The sequence below is a fragment of the Clarias gariepinus genome, chromosome 26 (genome assembly GCF_024256425.1).
Source record: "Clarias gariepinus isolate MV-2021 ecotype Netherlands chromosome 26, CGAR_prim_01v2, whole genome shotgun sequence".
NCBI classification, from domain to species: Eukaryota; Metazoa; Chordata; class Actinopteri; order Siluriformes; family Clariidae; genus Clarias; species Clarias gariepinus.
In genome coordinates, this window is record NC_071125.1 from 876,063 (window position 1) to 902,090 (window position 26,028).

A 26,028-nucleotide genomic window follows, 5' to 3' on the forward strand; every position below is an offset into this window, starting at 1 on the left:
ATGAACATCCAGTCTATAAATGTAACAAATGTGTGCGAGGAGGACCAACCCTCCGCGTCACACACTTGCTGCAGGGGAATACCTTTTGCTAGTGCAATAGATGAGGCGATGCCTCTGGTTGAATGAGCCCTGATTCCTAGAGTAAAAGGAGCCCACGTGCTTCATAGGAGAGGGCAATAGCATCTCTCACCCAGTGTAGAGGCGGCCGCCCCCTGGTTGTGGCCCCAAAACATGTAAAAGTTGCTCTGATTTACGCCACTGGCTGATGCGGTGGATGTAAATCTGAAGAGCACGTACTGGAAAACACAGTAAGTGAAGTCTCTCCTGCTCCGAAGCTGTAAAAGGTGGAGGACAGAAGGCTTCAAAAACAATAGGGTGCATGTTGAGAATGGAACTTTCGAAAGATAGTTCAGTGAGGATGCAAAATGGCCCTGACTAGCCCAGGGGCAAAGTATAGGCAGGATGGGGAGACTGACAGATCTCCAATCCTCTTAGAGAGATAATGGCAATTAGAAAAACCATCTTAAGGATTTAGAAATCAGAGAAGGTTTAGATCATACCTGTCTGATTGATACCATTTTGTAGATCTAAATGGAGAACTGTCTGGTGTAATGCCAGTGAAATATGGGGTCCCACAAGGGTCAGTTTTAGGACCTCTGCTGTTCTCAATATACATGTTTCCCTTGGGTAACATCATTAGAAGACATGGGATTAGTTTCCATTGTTATGCTGATGATACCCAATTATACATCTCAACAAAACCAGGCGAAATACCTAAATTGTCTAGATTAACCGAGTGTGTCCAGGACATAAAAGATTGGATGACCAATAACTTTCTCTTACTAAACTCAGACAAGACAGAGATATTACCCATCGGCCCAAAAACCAGCACACAACAGCTTTCACAATTCAGCCTGCGTTTAAAAGGATGTACTGTTACTACTAGCTCGACAGTAAAAGACCTGGGCGTAATATTAGACAGTAACTTGTCCTTTGAAAATCATATTTCCAATATCACAAAAACAGCCTTTTTCCATCTTAGAAATATCGCCAAACTTAGGAGCATCTTATTTGTATCTGATGCAGAAAAGCTAGTTCATGCATTCATGACCTCCAGACTGGACTATTGTAATGCATTACTAGGTGGTTGTCCTGCATCCTCAATAAACATGCTTCAGTTAGTCCAAAATGCAGCCGCTAGGGTTCTCACCAGATCCAGAAAATATGATCATATAACCCCAATATTATCATCCCTGCACTGGCTACCTGTTCAGTTTAGAATTAATTACAAAATAGTATTACTTAGATACAAGGCTTTAAATGGTTTAGCTCCCACATACCTAACCAGTCTTCTGAAACGATATAATCCACCACGCTCCTTAAGATCACAAAACTCCGGACTTCTTGTAATTCCCAGAATTTCAAAATCTACAAAAGGGGGTAGGGCTTTTTCATATTTAGCTCCAAAACTTTGGAATAGCCTTCCAGACAGTGTTCGGGGCTCAGACACAGTTTCCCAGTTTAAAAGTAGACTCAAGACGCATCTCTTTAATCTGGCATACGCGTAACTTATCCCATAACTTCATACTTCAGTACATCTATCCTGAATGGCAACTACGCTAATTCTCTCCATCTGTTCTGTACTTTTCTACCCATCCCGAGGCATCTGGAGATTGTACCAGCTTCAGTAGACAAAGGCCAACCCTGCGAGGATCCTGAGGCATCCAGAGAAGGACCAGCTCCAGCTGAATTCTGCCTTATTATGGTTGGAGCTACACATCCTGCTCCTGTGCTCCCAGTGATCCAGATCCCATCTGCCCTCTGCACCTACTGACTCATCCCTATGTTGAACTGGACTTCATGTTAATTTAAAGAATTTCTGTTGTACTGTACTTTCAGCTGCATAACACACATGATGTTATATCATCTCTATCTGTTATCACTATATATATATATATTTTTTTTTTTATGAATTTCTTTCCTCTTTGTGAAGCTGCTTTGAGACAATGACCATTGTTAATAAAAAATAAATTTGAATTGAAATTGAATAGAAATCTAAGGCGCTGACTCTAGTGGTTCAAAGGGGGTGTCAGTTGGACCTTTAAGCACGATAAATAAAACCCACAAAGGGGGCGCCAACTTTCAAATATATTCCTTTTGAGGGCATAAGCTCTTCTAGGGGAGGGAGCCCTAGCACTTAGAATAGTCTTAATTACGCTGGCTGGAAGACCAGCTTGACTTAATTGGTTCCATTCAGGGACCGAACGTGAAGGTTCCAAAGCTCAGGCCAGGGATGAAATATCGTACGGGCCAAGGTGTCCAGACCCACGGGGGGCTGAAAGAGTCAGAGAGTAGCAAAGGGGACATTTGCTGATCTTGCGAGGCAAAGAGGTCCAACTCTGCTACATAAAATCTTTCACAGATTGACTGACTACTTCGGGGTGGGGTTTCCATTCCCCGTGTGTCAGAAATTGACTGGACTGTACAACTGCTCCCACATTCATATGCCCTGGAATGTAAATCGCCCTGAGGAAGAAGAACCTGGTGCGCTAGCTATTTAGCAGCGCGAGCACTGTTTGCCCTGGCGATTAATATATGAGACTGCCATAGTGTTGTCCACCCGCACTAAGACATGTTAGCCTCCCAACTGCTGGAGGAAGTGCTTTAGGGCCAGAAATAGAGCCATCATTTTGAGGCAATTGATGTGCCGCACGAGAAGATGGCCTCTCCAGCTCCCTTGGGCTGGACGGTCATCTAAGACCGCACCCCAGTCCGTGAGGGAAGCGTCTGTCCTTAGCATCTGCGACGACAAGACAAACTTAGAGTGGGACCCAGAGTCAGAAACCGGAGTCTGAATCACATAGGAAGGGTACGAAGCACCTGGCGCGTAACCCTTATTGGGGATTGGCCCTAGAGTGAAATTCCCTCAGTGGTCTTAGCCACAACTGAAATGCTCTCATGTGCAGAAGGCCCAAAGGTGTCACCGTGGATACAGCTGCCATGAGCTGCCATGAGAGCTAAGATCTCTAAGGTCTAGCTCGATTTCCTTGAGGGTATTGAGAATGGATTCGACTTTTGGGTCTCAATCCTAAAGATAAAGATGAGCTAGGATGACATGCTGATGTCAAAGCGCTAGCTACTGAGACTGGGCCAGCCAGTCATCTATGTAATTCAAATACGGATGCTCTGGAGTCGTAAGAGCCAGAACTACATCCATGCATTTTATATATGTGCGAGTGAGAGAGCTAGACCAAATGGAAGGACCCGATACTTGTAAGCTTCGCCCCCAAAAGCGAACCTCAGGAACCTCCTGTGTTGTGGCAATATTTCTATATGAAAATAAGCTTCCTTCAATCGATTGTCACAAATCAATCGCTTGGTAGGATTTTAGAGCAATCACTTTGACAGTCAACATTTTGAAGCTGTATTTATTTATTTTAGATAGCGGTACAGCCCGCGAAATCTAAAAATTGGACGCAGCCCCCCGTTCCTATTGGGAACCAAGAAATACCGACTGTAGTAGCCAGAAAGGCGTGTCAAGATTTCACAGTAAGCACGCCCATTCAAGCCCTATTTATGCATTTACCTGGTTCCACCACTAGATGGCGCTTCGTTCTCAAGGACACGTTAACACAAGCCAGCAATTTAGCTGCACTGTGTTGCAATCACGTGATTTTAACAACCACCCCCACCCCCGCCAAACAGACGCTGCCAAACTGCACTAGAGATGAAGATGGCGGCTTAATGGACTATTCGCTGTAAGTGGTGTTTTAATTTATAAAATTTGTTTGGGATTAGTTTACAGTTTATTTCCCTGTTTAGTTCCTTAATGGCCGTTTTGAAAATCACTGGCAGCACCAGCTGCGGTCAGATGTTACTTTAGATAACTTAATGATCTGTTTACCAAGTCTGGAGTTAACATTACAGCTTACTGTCAGTGTCACAAACTTACAATGTCACTCCTCTTCAACTAAAAAGACACTAAAGCTTCGAAAATACTATTAATGTACCTATTACAAAAGCCTGGGGAGGTGTGGGGGGGCTTCAGTACTCGGGAAGTTATAGTTTGGCTTCAGAGATGAACTAATGTATACGAGTCTTATATATATATTAACTTATTTGTATGAAAAGCGCATTAAGTAAATTCTCGGTTAATTTAATGCAGACGATAATACAGACAGACCGGGGTTAGCGTTAACAAAGTTCACTGGTTAAAATTATCCCAGTTTATTTACATTCCAGAATTCCCCAAAACAGTATTTTACACACTCTGTGGTGTAGGTTTACTAATATCTTTTATATTTATTACAACTAGATATTCTGTAAAGTTTATTTATCTTTGTCTTCACTAAATTCTCCTGTTGTCTTTAAGCAGAGCTCCGCTGTGGAGGATTGGGGGGTCAGACGGATGACGGTTGGCCTTTTGGAGCTACTGGAGGAGCCTGAACAAGCTGTTAAAGAGAGCTGTAGGAGGGATGACGTCACAGTGCAACAGCTTTAGAATGATGTTTGGTCAGGTCTACTGTATGTTCTGAACATAGAATTGCAAAACGTCTGATACTTTAGGGGGGAAACAAAGAATTAAACAGTTCCATCTTTAATATTTTATGATATATAAAGAATGATATTTTAATATAAAAGAACCAGATAGAGACTGATAAGCAGCTGGTGTTATCCGGGTATTTTAATGACCTTTAAGCAAAAATTAAACATGTTTTCACCTGTTTTATACAAATTTTTGTTTTACCTTTGACTAGTTTTGAAAAAATAAATTTTATTTTTAAAGTCATGTGTGCGTGTTTTAATTGTTGGGGGATTGTTTGTGTATTTAAAAATACATTTACTTAAACCAACAACTTCAATGTGCAAAAAATGGGACCCGACGTTGTTTTAAATAGTCAAAGAGTTGGGCTAATAATAATAATAATAATTATTATTATTATTATTATTAATAATAATATTATTACTGGTCATAGAAACAAATGAAAACAACAGTTAAACACTTGATCATATGTATCTGTGCTAGTTTGTGTTTGTGATTATGTGACCCATAATCATTTTTTTCTCAGTTTAAAATTTTTTGGGGGTTTTAAGAACTCCATCAAAAGAGCAAAGACAAACTTAGAAGGAGTGGAAGGTAAGAAACCTCAGTGGAGAATACTGACTGTGACATGGTGCTAATTGCTCTGTGTGTGTGTGTTTGGCGGGGGGAGGGGTTCTTTAGACTTGTCTGTGCGCAAATGTTTGTGTTAAACCAACAGAGAAATGCAGGAGCGCGCACACACACACACACACCTCTCATCCACAAACGCTTTAACTGTTGTCTTGTAAATCGTTGATTAAACCTATGAACACAGCTGTTCAGCATCAGTCCTAAACACAAGCGCAGGGTCTGTTTTTGTCCTTAATTAAAATACACCAACATGTTAATAATTTACACAATGATAACATGTTGTTTATGTTTAATGTTTGTTTTGCGGGAAAAGGTAATAAGCAAAAAATAAAATAATAAATAAAATAATACAAACCAGGAAGTAAATGTTTCATACATTAAAGTGCTGTGTATAACTAAGTGCCCCAACAGACATAGCAACAGTGTAGAGAGTGTGTGCGCTGTGAGGGATTGGAAGGTGAACGAAGATAATCATTTACAAGACAAAAGATGTTCAGAGGTGTGTTATGCCCTAAAACAGAACACCCCCCCCCCCCACACACACACACACCGGATTGCCCCCCATTACGCAATCGCTACACAGTAAAAAGTAATTGCTAAATCTACTTAAGAAAAGCTTGTAAATCTAACTAACTGTAAAAAATTTGTTGATTTAACTTGATTAGATTTAGTAGTGTGAACTTTTTGGTGGATGCAGTGGTTAAACTAAACAAATTTAGTATATAGTACTTAAGAGTGTTGAGTGTGTTGTACGGAAGACATGTTTACACTGTTGCAAATGTATGTTAGTAAATAGTAAATACCCTAAGTTAAGTTAAAAATAATTTCATATATAAATATGTAATTATACAATTATCTATCTATCTATCATGTATTTTATATGTGCATAATATTGTGGCGTGGGCGGGGCGGCGGCTGACGACCAGCATGCTTTGCGGGAATGTCGGTGTGTTCACCATGATGGGGAAAGGTGTTTGGGTTAGTGACTTCGGCCTTGTTGTGTGTGTGTTGAGGTGTGTGACGTGTGAAATGTGCTCTAGTTCAGGCTGACGCTGAATTAGAGGTAGGCTCCTGAGTGAAGGTGCTGCTCATGCCATTACCGGCTGTGTGCTAAATAAAGTACTCCCAGCCATTGCATTGGGTAGCAAATAAGCTCACTCGTCTCTCCAGCATTCTTCTCGGCGTAAAAACGCTACATTGGTGTCAGAAGTGGGATGGAGAATAACAGGTTTGAGCGCACAACGGAGGACCTTCTGAAAATCCAAGCGGGCCGCAGAGTAGCGGAGCGACTACTCGCTAAGAAGAAGCGCTTTCCCGACGGCGCTAAAGAGAGCACACCACGGCAACCAACGCGGTGCGGCGAGGTGAAAATCCCGGCGCTGGATCTCAGGGCGGAGGCTGGCGCTGCGCAAGCGCCGGAGCAAGAGACAGCTCCGCGCGCCGTTAGCCGGCAAAGCGACCTGCCGCTGCACGAGGCCGAGCGCGCTGAGCCCATATCGGCGGTACATCACGGCGGAAGAGCCGAGCGACCGCCGGCAGCTCAGTGGCGCTGGGTTCGTGAACCTAGCCGGGGACAGGGCTACCCGTCGCGGCTAGGCAACGAGCAACTCTCCGACGTTTCGCGGCGTGGCCGAGGCACGGGACAGCGTACACTAGCAGCCGCTAAACTAGCGCCGGGAGGACACTTGGGAAGCCGCGCGGGGCTTTACATTGACTGTGTGCTGGATGGCGTCTTACTGCGGGCGCTCGTGGACACCGGCTCCACTGTTTCGCTGCTGTGCTCCGGAGTACTGGGGCAAAGCAAGCGTGTTCGCCGACGGCCTGATCCTGCCTTCAGCATCCGCACTGTTGCTGGGGGCTGCGTCAAGGTACAGGCGTGTCGCACGGTGCGAGTCCAGGTGGGTGGTCGAACTTACGCACACAAGTTCTTAGTGGGGAGTGTCGAGGAGGACTGCGTTTTGGGGTTGGACATTTTGGATAGATGGGGTGCGGTGCTGAACTTGTCCAGCGGAACTCTGCGTGGTAACTTCGGGGTAGCCAGGTTGCTCGGACCCAAACCACAGCCGGACAGGTTAGCAGCACACCGGGAAATGGAACTCCCGGTAGCCGACGTAGAACCCTCGACGCAGGACGTTTCCCCTGTGCAGCCCTCCAGACCCTCCGGTGGTGATCAGCCGTCCAAGCCAGCATGCAGCCGTCTTTCTGCGTCACCCAGAGCGTCACCCGCAGTCGCTCCGCCGGTCTCACAGCTGAACTGTGAACCGCTCATCGCCAGGCAGAAGGGCCCCACCCAGCGCTCGCGGGCACCGCTGCAAGACTTTCGGGTGGGGGCACCTATGGGGCGAATGGGCGTGGACACTCACAGCCAGGGGCGAGATTTTGCTGCTGGCGAGCAGGTGTGGGTGTGTTCCTCCAGAAGGAGAAGGAGGGGGCTCTCGGCCGGGCGTGTGTCTCACTGGGTGGGCCCCTGTACGGTAATAGCTCGGCTCTCCGATGTCATCTACCGGGTGCGGTTGGCGGGGTGGGCACGAGTTTTGCTCCACCGGGACCGTCTTGCGCCTTGCCAGCCGCACGCCGGGGAAACATTGAACTCTGTGGAGGCCGGACCGCCTCAGGACTACGTTTGTGTTCATCCCTCACCTGCCAAAGGACGCCGGCGTTCCCACCGCCAGCGCCGACCGCCTCCACGCTTCCGAAACAAAGTTCTTCATGGTGACCAGGGACGGTCACAGCTCGGGTGGGGGCAGTGTGGCGTGGGCGGGGCGGCGGCTGACGACCAGCATGCTTTGCGGGAATGTCGGTGTGTTCACCATGATGGGGAAAGGTGTTTGGGTTAGTGACTTCGGCCCTGTTGTGTGTGTGTTGAGGTGTGTGACGTGTGAAATGTGCTCTAGTTCAGGCTGACGCTGAATTAGAGGTAGGCTCCTGAGTGAAGGTGCTGCTCATGCCATTACCGGCTGTGTGCTAAATAAAGTACTCCCAGCCATTGCATTGGGTAGCAAATAAGCTCACTCGTCTCTCCAGCATTCTTCTCGGCGTAAAAACGCTACAATATTATATATGGAATATGTTCCAGCCTATGTTTTAAAATGTACATTTATTTCAGCCAAGTCTCTATTTGCATAAAGACACAAATTTTATGCTCTTTTTTTTATCATGCGCGTGTCTGCGTGTGTGTACGCGCATGGTAAAAGGAGTAGAGACACACAAATTTATGTTCCCTTTACCGTGTGCGCGTGTATTTATTTATTAATGTATTCATTTGTTCATAGGTTCTAGGTCTTTTCCCCATTTGCGCTATACTGTAAAATAACTGGGAAAGCAGTAAGATTTAAACGTATTGCCAATCAGCTGCTGCTGCTTCTCTATCTAACACAGTATTTGTATGAACAGAGCTTGATGTATTTACTGGCCTTTGGTTAAATATCAGGATGGCGCGAAACAACACTTCTAATCTTCTAATTTCTTAATCGCGCTTTCGTCTCGCGCATGGGTACTACGACGGAACACAGGTGTTCGGAGCAGTGTTGCCAACTTAGCGACTTTGTCGCTATATTTAGCGACTTTTCAAATCCCTCTAGCGACAATTTTTTTAAAAAGCGACTAGCGACAAATCTGGCGACTTTTTCTTGTGTTACTGGAGACTTTTGGAGCCTCTGATGTGTCTGTACTGACTCTTCTCAACTTGCCACAGCAGCTGGCACCGCCGGCCCCTCCCCCGTCCCAAAGCACTCACAGACAGGCCTGTCCTCTCGCAGGAGTCCCCCCCCCCCCAGCTGCAGTTACAGCAGGAGATGCTCACTCCTGAGTCCCGACTGCAAATGAATTGCCCATGCGCGAATCCGCCGTTAAGTGATCCCGCCCTGGCTTGTAAGCTGGATGTAAATTAAAAATATCCTGTTCCGATGCATATTAAAAAATGTTCTTTGTCTAAAATAAATTGCTGCACAAGAATAAATCGCTGCATTTGACTCAAACAGCCTCATTACTTACCTCATCCACTGTGTGTGTGCTTCTCTGTGACTTTAGCATCAACATATAGCTCGCTAGTTCATCATGTCTCAGTCAAAACTATACTCTCAGAAATTCAGAAAGGAGTGGGAATCAAATCCTGCATTCAACGGATGGTTAAAGCCTTTTATTGGAGATAATACACGGGCATACTGCCTGTATTGCAAGACTGATTTTTATGCCAAACTTTGCGATATAAAAAAACACATGTCAACTCAGAAACATACACAAAAGGCAAAGTCTTACAATAGTTTCACACAAAACAAACTGCCATTTATGGTAAACAAAAAGCCACCATAGCATTAGTTATCGCTGAACACTGTCCTATGCTGGCATGTGATCACATAGGAGAAGCATGTAAAGCTGCTTTTTCACACTGTGCAGCGTGCATTATGCAAATTACGTGATGACGTCATCTAGCGACTTCTAGCGACTTCTACGACAGCCAATAGCTACTTTCCTTACTGACGAGTTGGCAACACTGGTTCGGAGAGGACGTTGACGAGGGAGAACTTGAACAGGCTGAGCAGTGCGTTTTCTACATGTGGTGGCACAAGAAGTAAGTACACTTATAATGACCTGTTCATAAACCCCAGTGTCATTGTATTGCTCATTAAAAACTTAAATACAATTTTCATTTGCTAGTTGTGAGGAAAGAGGAAAATACATAAAAAGGCACATTGAAGTATTTTTATGTGGAATGTGATCAATGGCTTACTAGCTACGTTGAAAAAAAATCGATTTTACTGAACACTCGTTTTATTCACAGCTTATAAGATATTTTAATCTGTTTTAAGTTCATGGTTTATCATAAATGATGTGTAAAACCCCGTGCGGCCTTCATGAACATTCTTTCTAGAACGTTCGACCCGCACGTGTCGTTCACATGGAAATGAACGACACGATGCCTGAATGAAAATATCTTAATTAACAAGCAGGTAACATATTTTGTGTGGTTTTTTTAATTTAGTATATGCTTATTTTGGGGGCTTAAATTCATGCAAGTCATGCAGTGGAAGTGTAAATTCTGTTTGTTTTCGTGTGAAAAGAGGGTTCGTCTGTTGAAACACCACAGATTAAAACATGGAAGCTACACCAGAAGTACTCCAATTCCATGTCTCTACACAGATTGTCTGTGCTCATTTAAATCATTTAATGCACTAAGGGTGCATTTAACAAAAAATCATTCCTATCAGGCACATGGCAGCCAATCCAGTCCATGTGATAACATCCTTTTGATATTTCACTGCCCACTTTGCAGTTTTGAGGAGCCCTGCACAGAGTCTATTTTTTTTTTTTCTCATTTGCGGCAGCATCTCAAAAATCATGAAACTGTGCAGTGTCCATACAACAACTGCAATTTTGAGAGCAATGTCTACTCTACATTTAATTCCCATAAATGTAGAGAGCATGGAGCATTTGATCAGAGGCAGTTGAAGTCTGACATTCTTTTGTATGTTACTACACAAAGTGTAGATAATGTGCAAGAACAACAGCATCTGACCACTGATCCTGTAGATGAACATATGGAGGAAAATGATATAGAGAATGAAAACTTTGATGAATTGTATCATCAGTTGGAGCATAATTTAGCCTCACTCTTTCTCACAATGCGGGCGATTTTGCATGTTTCAGATTTGGCTGCGCAGGAAATAATTCAACATATAAATCAAATTTAACTTCTTTCAGAGCCCCTTGTCTACCATTCTGTTCAGCAAATTCTCCTTGAACATGGACTGAATGACTGTGATTCATTAGTGAGAAAAATAGTGAATGCAGTAAAAGACAGTAACCCAATTTTGACGATGACCAGAGATGGTAAGCCTCTTTCCACAATTAGCAGAAGAGCATCATATTTTCAGAGTGAATTTCTGATCGTCATGCCAGTTGAATACAAGCTTGATTCACAGTCAGTCTCTTATGTGCCAGTTCTACAAATGTTGCAGAAAATGCTAAACCGGGCTGACATTCTAAATAGGGTTCTTTGCAATGATCGATCAGTTAATGAATTTAGGACTTTCAGAGATGGCACTCACTATCAAGAAAATAACTTTTTCAACACTGAGACCTTCAGAATTGTCCTGGGTCTTTATGTTGATGAATTTGAGCTGGCCAATCCCCTTGGCACTTCTCGAAAAAAACACAAAATGTTTGCTCTCTATTGGGTTCTAGCCAATCTTCCCGCAAAAGATCGATCATCACTTCAGTCAATTCAGCTAGCAATTTTATGCAGAGCTAGTGCGGTTAAACAGCATGGTTACACAGAAATATTGCGCCCACTTGTTCGGGACCTTGAAACTCTTGAAAAGCATGGTGTATACATTGAACAGTTAGGAGACTGTGTAAAAGGAAGTGTGCTTTTTGTTTCATCTGATAATCTTGGTGCACATTCTTTCGCAGGACTACAGGAGAGTTTCAGTGTTGAGCACCCATGTCGGTTCTGCTTAGCAAAGAAGAGTAAAATCCAGGAGAAGGAGGTCTGTTCTGGAGCATTTGAACTGAGAACCAAGCAGGAGCATGACAGGCAAGTGGCTGAAGTGTTACACAATGAGAATTTGGTAAAGAAGTATGGTGTGAAAGGGGGCTGTGTATTAAGTGAAAGGTTAGAACATTTTCACACAGTTGATGGTTTTCCACCTGACATAATGCATGACCTTATGGAGGGTGTCATCCCTATTGAAATGTCCTTGTGCATTAATGATTTGGTCTCAAGGAAATTAATCTCTCTTGAACCCCTGAATCAAGCTATCAAGCAGTTTCCTTACAAATTCTCAGACAAAGTTGATCAGCCTCAGATCATCCCAGGCACATTTGCCTCCAAAGGTACTATTGGGGGTAATGCCCATGAGAATTGGGCACTTGTTAGACTTCTGCCCCTCATGGTGGGCCTTGATATCGCTGAAAATGATAAAACATGGGAAATTGTTTTGCTTTTGAAAGATATTTTAGAAATGACATTGGCATTCAAGTTCACTGAGGATTCTCTTGATTTTCTTGATGCAAAGATTGCAGAACACAGACATTTACTTTTAACAGTATTTCCTCATTTCACATTGCGCCCCAAACACCATTACATTAAGCACTATCCACAACTCATAAGAATGTATGGACCACCAAGAGATATGTGGACAATGCGGTTTGAGGAAAAACACAAATTTTTCAAGCAGGTCATCCATGACACCAAAAACTTCAAAAATGTTCCACAAACTTTAGCAGTTCGCCATCAAAGGCTGCTGGCTTACTACATTGACTCCCCCTCCTTTCTCAAGCCATCCATGGAGACAGAAAAGGTGACTGGTACTTTGATTTCAACTTTCCCTGAGAACATTCAGGAATTCCTGAGAAAAACATATGCAGTTCAGAACACTGTCCTCACAGCATCATCTGTGAGCATTGATGGTATCAAGTATAATCCAGATATGGTTTTATCTGTTGGTACTTGTTCAGGTCTGCCTGATTTCAGGCAGATTTTCAAAATTCTTGTCATCACCAGTGATGTTCTGTTTGTGTGTAAAGATCTGACATGTTGGTACATTGAGCACCTCCGTTCTTTTGAACTTTGCAGTCATGTGCTATCACTGTCAATCACCAAACTTTCAGATCTGAATGACCCATTTCCTTTGCCAGCCTATAAACTTCGGGGCAGGACCTATGCTACACTCAAACATTATATCATATGCTGAATAAATGATAGTTTAGGTTTAAAGGGAATTTACAAACCTAGTTATTTACTCTCATTCAGGATTGGTAATGACTAAATACTACATTAGGGAAACAGACATTGCTTCTCAAGCTTCAGGAGAACACAAAAGCATTATATAATTTCATTCAACTACAATTGTTTGAATAGTTTATCAATGGGTTTCTTGAGAAACAAACTGAAATGTAATTCTTTTTTTTAATTGTCACATCCTGCATGCTTCAAATGGAACAGCATTAAAATTCTATTGTGTGAAGGGTTGTTCCAGTGAAATGGATTATATATTGAAGTTGATTTCTCAACAAACCCATTTATTTGCCTTAAATACTCGAACTGTATGGTTCGACAAGTCACATGAAATTATTAATGATTCTGTGTACTTTTTAAAGTACATTTAAACAAGGATTAATTTAGAGTGATGTAATTTATACAATTTTTTTGTTCTGTTAAAGCTATCACTTTAATTTACGAAAACTAACTCGATTCTTTAACCTTTGTAGAGAGAACAAATATGGAGACAAGGACTGTACTCCGAGTTATAGTTTGTGAAAACAACATCAGAAAAATAGTCCTTCCTGTGAAACCACAGACAGTTGACTCCCTGATGGAGCAACTTGAAGAAAAGCTGGAACTTCAGTATAAGTTCACACTTCAGTATGAAGATCCAGACTTCGACAATTCTCTTGTGAATATTACCGACATTGCTGACTTGCCAGATAAGCCCACACTGAAGATTGTCTCCCTTGTGACAACACCAACCCCTAGCACAGCTGACACTGAAGTCTTGTCTGTGGCTTCTGATGATCATTCACCTCATTGTCTACGGACCGCATGGCCAGAAACTTTTGAGATCCCTACTTTTCCTGTTGACGTTGAATACAGATTACGTCAGGGAAATCTACAGTACATGCGAGATCAAACATATCTACAAATGTCAGGAGAGCTTAAGCATGAGATTCTTGAAAAACTCTCAGAGACGATATACAGTTACAAAGCTTACCCAGATAAGGAAGATTTTGAGGCTGTTGCTGCTGCTTTGATAAAAAAACATCCCTGCCTTACCCAGCCTGGCTCATCTAAGGGGTGGAATGGGTGGTATGATAGCCTCAGATGGAAAATGGGTAACTACCGCTCTAAACTGCGTCGAGCTGGATGTTTGGAGGTATCCATAAATGGTGGGAAAAGAAGAGGACAGCAGCCTCAGAGAAACATCAAAAGACCCAAGAGGTTTGAAATAAATTTTCTACCAAACTTCCCCAGTGGTGAAGATGAAGCCAGCATGGAGTCCAAAAGGAAGGAGATGGTGGAAGACATGAAGAAACGTCATGTTAATTCTGCACTGATAGCCCAGAACATGAATTCTACATTTGCCTTGCGTAGAAAAGAACTGATAGAAAAGGAGCCTGCAGTGAAGAATACAGTGGAAAGGTGGCCAGCCCTTTTCACACAGAATCAGGTGAGTAAATATTCTTGTCTGCATTGGTTTTATGATAATTAAAGAAATAGTTCACCCAAAAATTTTAATTCATTTACTCAGTTAGTTCCTGTATAAATGTCTTTGTTCTGCCGAACACAAAAGAAGATATTTGTAAGAATGTCAGTAACCAAACAGATCTCATCCCCTATTTACTTCCTACTATGGTAGTAAATGGAGGATGAGATCTGTTTTGTTACTGGCAAACATCATCTTTTGTGTTCAGCAGAGCTAAGACATTTATACACTTTTGGAACTACCTGAGGGCAAGTAAATTATAATTTTTGGATAAATTATCTCTTTAACCACTTTTTTAAATTTATATTTAATTCATACTTGCACATATCGGTGAAAAGTGATTGCTTAATGTCAGTTTGTCACAAACATTTTTTTTTAAGATTCTTACAGAGTTTAGTCGCATATCTGGCAAAAACTTGGAATCAGAATTCATTCAAGAACTGGACAAATTTACTTAACGTTTCATCGATATCTTCAGGACTAAAGGTGGAGACATTGGCGGAAAACTTAAAAAGATTCTGCACCAGATTGAAAATGATGTAAGCTTCTCAGACACAGTTTCTTTTGCTGTTGTCCTTTGCTCTGTTTTGTGTTAGTGTCATGAGCTCTATTAAGTAGTAATTTTTTATCATAACTTTGCAGAAATCCAACATCAACGCGAGACGAACCGCTGTTCTTCATGGACTACCATTCCTTCTCGGGGAGGACCCCACAGATTTTTACAAGACCTGTTTTGTAAGTTGTTTTGTCTGTTATGCGATTCTTATTTAACATTCAACTGTTCTTTAAACAGTTTTGAGATCTGAACAGTCAGGAAACTGAAACAAAGAAAGGGGTAGGCAAGGACCGAAAAAAAAGAGGATTTGGGGTAGAAAAAAAGAAAGTTAAGATAAATTAAGAAACACAGACAGTAAGAAGACACATTTTATATTACATAAAGAAAGGAAGTGAAAAACAAGAGTAAGAAGGACAACAGACAGGAGGTTGGAAATTTAGACGGGTAGGAAGAATAAAGAACAGATGCAAGGGATAGTAAGTAAAAAAGGTAAGAAAGTACAGTAAAATAAATATAAAATACAGAAAGGAGATTAGATTGAAAGAAGGAAAAAATAGATATTTATATTTATTTGACATTTATAGGTGATTTTTTTTTTAAATCAATCAATTCTTCTCCATAGTTATGTATTTTGATAATTTTTTGAATATCAAATTATTGGTTTTAGAATAGGTCTTAATTTATATAGCTGACCTTCAGTTTGATTTATTGTCTTTTCATTCAGTGGTTTGAATGTCTGTATTCTTTCCTGCATCCACTGCTGTGTACTGATTGAAAAGGGCTGTATATTTAAACATATTATGGTATTATTAATTTAGTTGCACATTTTAATCTGCTCTTAAAGATGTATCGTGGCTTACTTTGACCTCATTATTGCTATTTGCCCTGTTTTTAGGATTGTGACGACAATGAAGACCTGTCCGACATTACAATTGGAATTCTGACGGTGATTCCCGAGCACTCTGCAACCGCAACACTACCCTACTCTCTGCATCTTGATGCCATAACAACAGCTATCATTTTGGAAGGTACCATGGTTGTGGATAACGTGGAAAATCTTCCACAAGCAATGTGTCTGCTCTTTGGACTGATTTATGCTCTAAACTTAGAGTATCCTGCAGCTCTGAAGAGCACATTTGATTTCATTCAGAGAGTGATTTTGTCTCTTGGCCATAAGTCACTCAAACCTAAAATCCAATCACTAAAAAATCACTTGATGCAGTAATAGGTCATTGCCATGATGTAAAAAATTTTTCTATGGTTAATTACGGGTTCATTACTAAGAGTTTGAGTGAATAAAATTGTCTTTAAGAGAACTCTAAAGAAAATTGTTCAATACTACACTGATAGTTTTCCAGTTGTTGAAAAGGAAAAATATCCTATTTAAAAGGATGTTTAAAAAAAGAGTCAAGTTTACTTAATGTTAGTTTTAAAAGTTTTATTAAAAAAAACAATTTTAAAGAGAACTGCAGTAGGAAAGCTTTACTAAATTTAGACTGTTCAGTGTTTGCAAGCTCTGGTTTTGACCACTTTGTTGGATGTTAAAAAAAGAGAGGGAGAAGAATTTTATTGTCCCTTATTTTAAGTGCAGTATGTGTTTTTATTTATTTTTTATTTTATTAATTTATTTTGGTCTAAAATGTTTTTGGCAGCCCATGTTGCCAGGCATGCCTTTATTAATGTCTGAAATTAATTGTGTTTTATAGAGCAAATAAACATTTCAGTGTCGTGCCAAATCTGTGTCTTTGTATTCTTAGATCACCAGTACATTCTTAGATGTGTACTTAGAACTTTGAGTACACCTTGCTTGAGAAATTTAAGGCAATCAGTTTCCACAGATTCTTCTAGTAAAATGAACAAGCAATCATGTTAAAATAACTTTTTTGTTTGAGTTCTGCTTATAAAGCTCAACTTAAAATTGCAAGTTGAGGTAAGTAGTATCAACTCAAAAAGTATGACCTAATTTGCTTGAGAATTTTGAGGCAATCAGTTTCCATAAATTTTCTAAGTAAAGTCAACTTATTACTTTTTACAGTGTATCTTCAAAGGAAAGCCGCCGCCCCTTTTCATTTAAACGCTGCCTAAACAGCAGCAACAACAACCATTATGATCACACTTTGTTGAATTTATATTGCTTAAATATTTCGCAGCTCTGTCCTCTTTGCATTGCTACGTGTTTATTCACTTCCTTTTCGCATCGCACGTAATGCACTCTAAAATCGACACTATCAAACTTGGAAATTATATAATATTCAATCAAACATCAAGTTATTAAAAGTAACGAATTTGTCACTACTCTTCTCTCATGCAGCACGGCTAAAAAGATAATAAAAATTACACCAAAGTGCTGCAGGTTTGGTGTCTGTGAGCTTTTCCTAATCAGAGTTAGACGGGGGGCATTTTGTGGCTGATCCAGTTACACTCTACTTAGATATTACACAGAGGAGAGTTCACTTCTGTTCTCTTCATCCTAGCTTAATTTTATCTCATGAAATAATAGTAAGTTTTGTAAAGTCTGAGTTCATCTCCCCAGCCAGTGTTGTGTATGGACAGGGTAGCATCATGGCAGGATTGGTGTAACTTTTATTATCTTTTTAGCCGTGCTGCGTACGAGAAGAGTAGTGACGAATTCATTACTTTTGTTACTAGACTATTTTGTCCGCAAGTGAAATACATCGATACGTTAATAATTTACACCACGATAACATTACTGCAGACGGATCTAGAGACGTGACTTTGAGACGTTCACAGTATATTCGAACCGTAGACAGTGTTTATTTTGCAGAACATTATAAAACAGCCATGTCCAATAAAACAGTGCATCTTTAATAAGCCACATTGGTTTCGTGTCAGTAGTAAAATTAACGAAAGACTGAGAAGCCCCGTAAACTTGACCCTGACAATAATAGTCGATTGTTTTATATTTATGTTTTTTTTTATATATTTATATTTTTTTTAAATGTTTAAATTAACGTTTCAGAGTAGCCTATATAATTTGTCTTGTCATCCGTTTACAGCGTTGGCTGATTTTGTGATTGAGACCCATGGGTTACATTGAAATATTTTTATTAGTAGTAGTAAGCCAGTCTTTAGTAACCCTGGATAAATCACAATATAGGCCCTCTCCCGCGCACGCGCTCTCTCTCTCTCTCACTCTCTCTCTCTCTCACACACACACGTACACACACAAACAAATAAAACATAAAATTGCGTAAAACCAAATGAAACTATGGCAAAAAATATATAAGCAGTAAAAATTACAGTACTATCCTGTAGGTGATCCCTGTCCTGATAACAGGCGCTGACCCTCTGGAACTGTTTAGTTCTGTTAGTATTGTGTTCAGGTGTGAATGTTTATGGGGATTTAATCTGTCTCTGCTGCCGCATCTATTCACCGTAGTGATAAGTGATTAATGTCCCATCAAATCTTTGATGGGAGACGTTATGCTGGTTAAATGACTAAAGACATACTGATCCGTATGGACAGATATTTGTTCCAGATATTATGCGTTATTAATCGATTTGTTATGCCAATTTTTGACTATCAGCGAAAAAAAACATCAGCGAAAACATCAAAAATATAACGTTAATTTATGTGTAATTTGTGATAACAGCTATATTTTTTATATAAGAAGCTGGGATATGTGAAGAATAAAGAATTTCACTGTGCAGTAATGTATGTGTGACGAATAAAGGCTTAACTTAACTTAAACTTAACTCAACTTAACTTATTTTCTGTTATAGTGACTGCAGTAATGCTGCTAAAAAGTCAACTATGATTGTTCCTAATAAACTGTTTAACTGAACTCGCAAGTGAATCTCAAGTTTTCTTGTGTGTGTCAAATACTGTACATTCTCAAATAACCTAAACACTGAAAATATCTAAACTTATTTTGTCCTCAGATTCTTTCTTGTAACTAATTTCTAATTCTTTCACATACCTGTCTGATGGCTCATTATGCAGCCCATTATGCAGGCCTTTGTCTTTTCAGGTGTGAATTACTGCATTAGTAATGATAGTTCACGCCTTCTTGCATAGACCCTTTACACTCAAAAAGTGACTTAAAAAATGTTAATCACTATATTGTTTTCTGTGAGCAAGTAAACAAGATCATTTTCACATCATTTTGAAGCAAAAACACAAGTCCACCAGCCCAGTTCTCAAAATGTCTTGTAAATAAATGTTCTGTATGAGTTTCATGGCTTTATTTCAGCTACTTTTATTTTCACCAAACTTACTAACCACGCATAATTTTTTTTTTCCTAAAAAATGCAAACACACACATTTATTTTGGTCACGTATTATTGTAGAACAATTTGTGCTAATTACAAGAAAAATACAGGTTGGTCAATAATATATTATAAGTAGCTGAAAAAAGCACAAATATCAGAGCATGTCCAAACATCTTAAGGGCCCCAAAATCACCTCAGACCCCAGAGGGTTAAACCTAGTAAGATTTATTCACACAGCACACGGCTGACACCTGCTTGTCGTAAGGATGCATTGCTGTCAAGGTAGAGGTTCTGATACTGAATTTTAGTTGTGATGCTTCAGTCATCCACCCAGATTTATTTCTCTGTAATGTGGATGATATACAATGATTGGTAGCTCTGATATTATGTTGTTTTGTGTTTTGTTACTGATCCATTTCTCCTTTTTTAATGAAATGTTCACAGTAAATAACAGTTTGACTGATTACTTCATTGTGTTTATCACATAATTTAGTTAGGATACAAAAAAACAAGACTGTGGAAGTTCGGGCAAATGTACTTTAAAATGTGAAGAAAAACTTTAGTAAGTAATTTTCCTCGTTCATAAACATCACTTAATCATGGACTGCACTACATGATTTTCACCAGCAGGTATCACTTAAGTAAAAGCTTTGTGAAGAAAATGGGTTTTCAGTTATTATTATTATTATTATTATTATTATTATTATTATTATTACTAATGCTTATTTTGGTTTTAGTACAGAGGTTTTAGATAATGTAGTCTGATTTTCTGATTGACATTTTAAACTACTTTGATGATTCAACTTCCATGTTTAGCTTAGTTGATATAGTAATGTGTGGGCATTGTGATTTATTCACGTCATATATTTGTCACATTCGTAACTTTTTAAAAGTAAAAATAAACCAGGCAGAATGGGAAAAAAAGGCTAAAGATAATAATGTGGCATTTAATTATTGTACAGCAGTAACCCAACATTTCTAAGAAATTAATTTTTAACATGAAAGTCAATAAGTCAGAGTCTACACAACTTAGCAACAGACTGAATCAGTATAGTTATTAATGCTAATGCTAGCCGCTGCTGTGTAAATACTGTACGTGGAGAAATCTGCTGTGAAGCATTTCTACACACTAATGTCTGAAATCCAAGAACTACATTAATGTTGCATTTAAACACATAGAAAATTTGTTATTTAAGAAACAATGTAATTTCTAGGAAGAAAAAACTCTTCTTAGGTATTTGAAAGACTTTCTAAAAGTTCCTCAACAAACTTTAGATCTTTTCTGACCTCTTCCTGAGGTTTCAAGCAGTGACTCAATGAATTATCATTAGTTAGGGTTACAAATGTGTTTTACTAAAGATTTGTCAGCTTTACATACTTGAACGAATAATATCTACTGAAAGATCGCGGATTTCTAAGATACAGATTAGCTTCTTTTGATTTACTTGTGATAAGGCTATGTTTCTTATAACCATACTATAGTGAACAAAGGTTTAAGGTTTTCATAAATAATTCCACAATTCATAAAAAAATATATAAAAGTTGCCATTATTGGGCCCTTGAGCAAGGCCCTTAACACTATCTGCTCCAGGGACGCTGAATCATGGCTAACCCCAGTTACGCAGGGATATGCAAAGAAAGAATTTCACTAAAGCCTTAACCTAACTTAACTTAAGATCATTAACGAGGACTTTAAAAGAGGATTCAAGAGTTGGATTTCAGAATTCAGGATAACAGTTTTTTTAGATTGTGATCAGATTTTATGACACTGCTGTAGATAACACTGTCGTCCTCTTTCTGTTGTTCAGTGTGGACACACCTGTAACCCAAATCACAGAACACACACATTTTTTTGTTATTAATTGTTAAATATAATATTTAACAGAATTGTGCCTTGTAAATTTAGAGAATTAAAATACATACATAATAAAGTGCTGATTTTCATAATTCTCTATTAATCCCCCAAATCTGAGTTTTCCACAATAGTTTGTAGAGAATCACATATTTTAGGTGATTAGTACATGTATTAGCTCTTACCCTTGCTTTTGTTCTTTGGCTTTAATACGCACAGACGCATAAGTCACTTCCTCTTTGTGCAATGTTTCCTCACCCAGCCGAGGAGAGTGGTTTAGCTCTGGTTTTATTTGTATATAATGTGTGTTTTCTTCAACCTAGTAATATAAGACATACAATTATCACCATCACTTGTAGTGTTCTTGTGTTCACACTCACGTTATCGCTGTGACTGAACACAGAAACCCCTTGAGTGTCCAGTGCTGAGTTTGTAATTTATTTTTTAAGGTCATACCCAAGCTTTCTCTGTAGTTTTCCCACAGTTTTGATCCTGAGCTTTTCCTCTTTCCCTAACCGAAACAGAAAAACAGAGTGTACATGTACAGCTTTTAGAATATACGTATTTAAAAAACATTAACTCTGCAGTTTTCCTTAACACAAACCAATGTCCTGCTTACCATGGCAGCTTTTCCCAAAATCAACTGTAGTGTTTTGATTTATCCATCAGAACAATCTTACTCATATTAAATACTGAATCACGTCACCAGTCAGGTTTAGTCAAGCATGCGGAGTCTTACCTCCAGTAGAAAACGACAGCTGCTACGATCGCTATCACAACAACAATCACCAAAACAATGATCCAGATTTTCCACTGGGCAAAATCTCCTGTTAAAAAGAAATCAATAATATTTAACTAACCGTGTTTATTAAGTGTGTAAGGGGACGTCATAATGTATTTTTTTTAATTATTTAATTCCAAAATCATTCAAGACAGCCTTATATTAAGACATTCAAGAGTGTTGTGAGCAGACGGACCCACCCTCGACCTGAAGGCTGATGGTTTTAGATCCTGACGTCTCGTTGGTTTTCCAAGTGCAGGTGTAATTCCCAGAATCCCTCACGGTTAGAGCAGGAAAGTGAAGAACGGGTCCTGATGTGTTTAACTGCTCGTTGTTCTTAGACCACACAAACTGTGAGGAACTGTGTGTGCAGTTCACATCACACGTCAGATTTAACGAGTCTCCTTGTTTAAGGGTTCCGTTTCCACTGAGCCTGATTAGTGACACCTTTAAATCTTTTTCAGAGAGCAGGAAAGACACCACGTCACTCACTCAGCACTGAGAGGGGGTCAATAATTATAATACAGTAAAGTCCTAAAGTCCACCAGCAATAAGATGTTTAAAAATAAGGTATTTTCTCGTTTCTTTACTAATTATTTTTTACATGTTTCACTCCACAGTGCTTTTAAATTCTGGATTGTGATTGGTCAGAAACTGATGATTAATTTTCTATAACAGCAGCTCTGACTGTAGTGCAGCTGCACATCACAGATTATAGTCTGTTTTGTTTAAGGAGAAGTTTATTTGATATTAATAAAAGGGTTTAGGAGCTTCAGCTATTGTTTGTGATTTCTTGATAACATTGGAAACTGTATTTTTGTTGTTTATATTTTAATAACAAGAGAAATAAAGAGATGCTGGCAAAGAAACAACTGTTTATATTCTCTATAAAGTAAGAACAGGAACTAAGTTGTTTTGCAGGTGTAGTCAATTAAACAAACAAACAAATTGCTGTGATATAAGAGAAATAATACACTTTAGGATGTGCAGTTATAGGAAAATAATCCATTAAATTCAGGCTGTATTAGTTTCCTGTAACAGTATGCCCATTATTCATGTTCTGTACTCACTCACTAATCTTCTATACCACTTTATTCTGTATTAAGGCACGTTAACCTGGAGTCTATCACAGGCGGCTTAGGGCACAAGGCAGGGTACAGACTGGACAGGGTGCCAATCCATCATAGGCCACACACCTATTCACACACTACGGGCAATTTTGGGAACACCGATTACCCTAACCTGCATATCTTTGGACTGTTGGAGGAAACCGGAGTACCCGTAGGGAACCCACCAAGCACGGGGAGAACATGCAAACTCCATGCACACAGAGACGGGAATCGAACCCGAGCCCTGGAGGTGCAAGGCGACAGTGCTAACTCTGTAATTTAAATTATCTAATTAAAATTTAATAATATTCCAGCTCATTATTAACGGTTGCATGGAAAGTTCATTATTTCATACACATAAATAATATTTTATTGTAGTTTTTATTTAACTATATAACTCCAACTTGTAGAGTCACTCCAGGTTGTCCTGTCCATCTGCCACGGGTCACATTAGTTATAAATCTGAATTTGTACTCTCCAGAATAACTGAACTGTACAAGTGCAGTTTGATGTGTTATCTCCAGCATACTCATAGTCTGACTTGGTGTTTGATGAGCTGTTATAAACATATGGAGGTAAATAACACCAATAATCTGTGTTTGAGTTCATTGGGCACCAAAGCATTTGTGTCACCTGAATGGGATTTGATGTTGGATAATAATAACTACAGGGAATGGAGACACTGAATCCTCTCACAGCACACACTGACCCTGGATTGATCACAAGCCAGTCTTAAGTGTTAGTGTTCTGAGTGAGAACATCTGCAAAATAAGTATAAAACCAGATTTTATTTCATGTTTAATTATTCTATTCAGAGTTCGAAAAAACATCTCTTTTAAGAACAAAAGTTTAAAGGAAGTCATATACTTTTGTTTAAAGGTTATAACTCCTCACCACACACACACACACACACACACACACACACACACACACACACACACATGTGTTTGAATGTGCACATGCATCCACTTGAACAATTCAATAAAATTTTATTTGTATAGCGCTTTTAGCAATTTTTATTGCCGCAAAGCAGCTTTACACAGTCGAAGGAATTATTTACGTTTGTATGAAATGTGAATTTGTATGAATTAAAATGGTCAGTTTGTCCCTGGTGAGCAAGCCGAGGGCGACAGTGGCAAGGAAGAACTCCCTGAGATGGTAATAGGAAGAAACCTTGAGAGGAACCAGACTCAACAGGGAACCCATCCTCATCTGGGTGAAACAGAAAGCAGTAAATGATCTGCATTTATACAGTGTGTAGGGTGGGAGGCAGTTCAGCTATAATAGCTGATGTTAATTGATGTTAATATGGAGTCCAGGTAGTTATTGAAGACCCAGGTAGACTTGTAAGAAGTTCCAGTCCTAAACTATCGAACTGTCAAGTCCTCAGAGAAACAGTTGCCAACACCAGTCAAGGCCAGAACCATTTTCTAGGTAGAGAGAATCATCCCCAGACACCAGACGCATCCCAGAGAGACACACGGGGCATCCATGTGACGAGATCATCAGCCAGAAGCGGGGCACCAGGACGGGTCAGACAGGTCCGGAGGGCAGAGGGAGTCTGGATCACTGGCAGCTCGGGAACGACATGTGTAGCTCGACAAAGAGAGAGAAAGAGTGAAAGGAGGAGACAGGAGGAGAGAGGAAAGAGAAAGAGGGGGGGGAGAGAAGAAGAGGAGAGATGGCAGTTAGGTATGGTCACAGTCACACAATGTATAATGTGAATGTATATTAACTGTAGAGTGCAAGCAGAGACTCCGGCAGGACTAACTATGACAGCATAACTGAAAGGGAGAGCCGGAAGGAAACACAAACATGAGGGCTTCCTGACATGTAAAGCAAACAATCACCTCACCGTCAGCAAACCTGAGTGATCAATGAGAGTGAGGAAGACAGCATCCAAACATACCAGTTCACCATAATACTCTACGTCCATGAGTCCCCCAGATCTGCTCCTTTACCTACGGCAAATCTATTTATAAAAATGCTTGGCTAAATAAAGAGGTTTTTAGCCTGGACTTAAACACTGAGACTGTGTCTGAGTCCCGAATACTATTTGGAAGACTATTCCATAATTTTGTGGCTTTGTAAGAAAAAGCTCTGCCCCCAGCTGTATTTTTCATAATACGCGGTACTGACAAGCAGCCTGCATCCTTTGATCGAAGTAGGCGTGGCGGATCGTAAGACACTAGCAGTCACTCAGGTACTGCGGCGCGAGACCATTTAATGCTTTATAGGTCAAGAGTAGTATTTTAAAATCAATGCGAAATGCAGTGAAGATAAGATAGGGGTGATGTGCTCATACTGTATCTTCTGGTTCTAGTGAGGACTCTCGCTGCTGCATTCTGGACTAGCTGAAGCTTATTTATGCATCTAGCTGAACAACCAGACAGTAAGGCATTACAATAGTCCAACCTAGAGGTGATAAAAGCATGAATTAGTTTTTCTGCATCGTTTAGCGACAATATATTTCTTATCATGGCAATATTTCTGAGGTGAAAGAGTGCTATCCTGGTAATATTATCTACATGTGCTTCAAATGAAAGCCTGGAATCAATAATCACACCAAGGTCTTTCACTGTTGCATTTGATGGAACAGAAAGGCCATCTAAAGTTACGGTGTGATCTAAAATTTTACTTCTAGCTGTATGCGGTCCTATGACTAGAACTTCTGTCTTATCCGGATTTAGCAGAAGGAAGTTAATTAGCATCCAATTTCTTATGTCCTGCACACATTGCTCAATTTTAGTAAACTGTTTTTCTCATCAGGTTTTGCTGAGACATATAACTGTGTATCGTCAGCATAACAATGAAAACCAATACCATGCTTACGGATTATGTTGCCCAGAGGAAGCATGTAAAGGGAAAAAAGCAGTGGACCTAAAACTGAACCCTGCGGAACGCCAAACTCCACTAGAGAACATGCAGAATAATCACCATTTAAGTCTACATACTGATAACGATGGGTCAGATAGGATCTGAGCCAGGAGAAGGCTGTACCCTTAATTCCTACTACATTTTCTAATCTGTGAAGAAGAATAGCGTGATCAACGGTGTCAGAAGCTGCACTGAGGTCGAGTAATACAAGCATAGTTACACAACCCTGATCAGAGGCCAATAG

The 26,028-nt window shown here is 40.0% G+C and overlaps 1 protein-coding gene and 1 long non-coding RNA gene across 2 annotated transcripts in view; one reads left to right on the forward strand and one right to left on the reverse strand.

The window, feature by feature from the left end:
• The window catches only part of LOC128513823 (uncharacterized), a 179,549-nt gene that overhangs the window by 64,724 nt on the left and 88,797 nt on the right, over positions 1-26,028 (reverse strand). The gene's annotated exons all lie outside the window — the stretch shown is intronic.
• LOC128514037 (uncharacterized) lies at positions 14,825-16,323 on the forward strand. Its single transcript, XR_008356430.1, has 3 exons — positions 14,825-14,915; positions 15,019-15,111; positions 15,828-16,323. It is a non-coding gene; the product is annotated as an uncharacterized LOC128514037 (long non-coding RNA).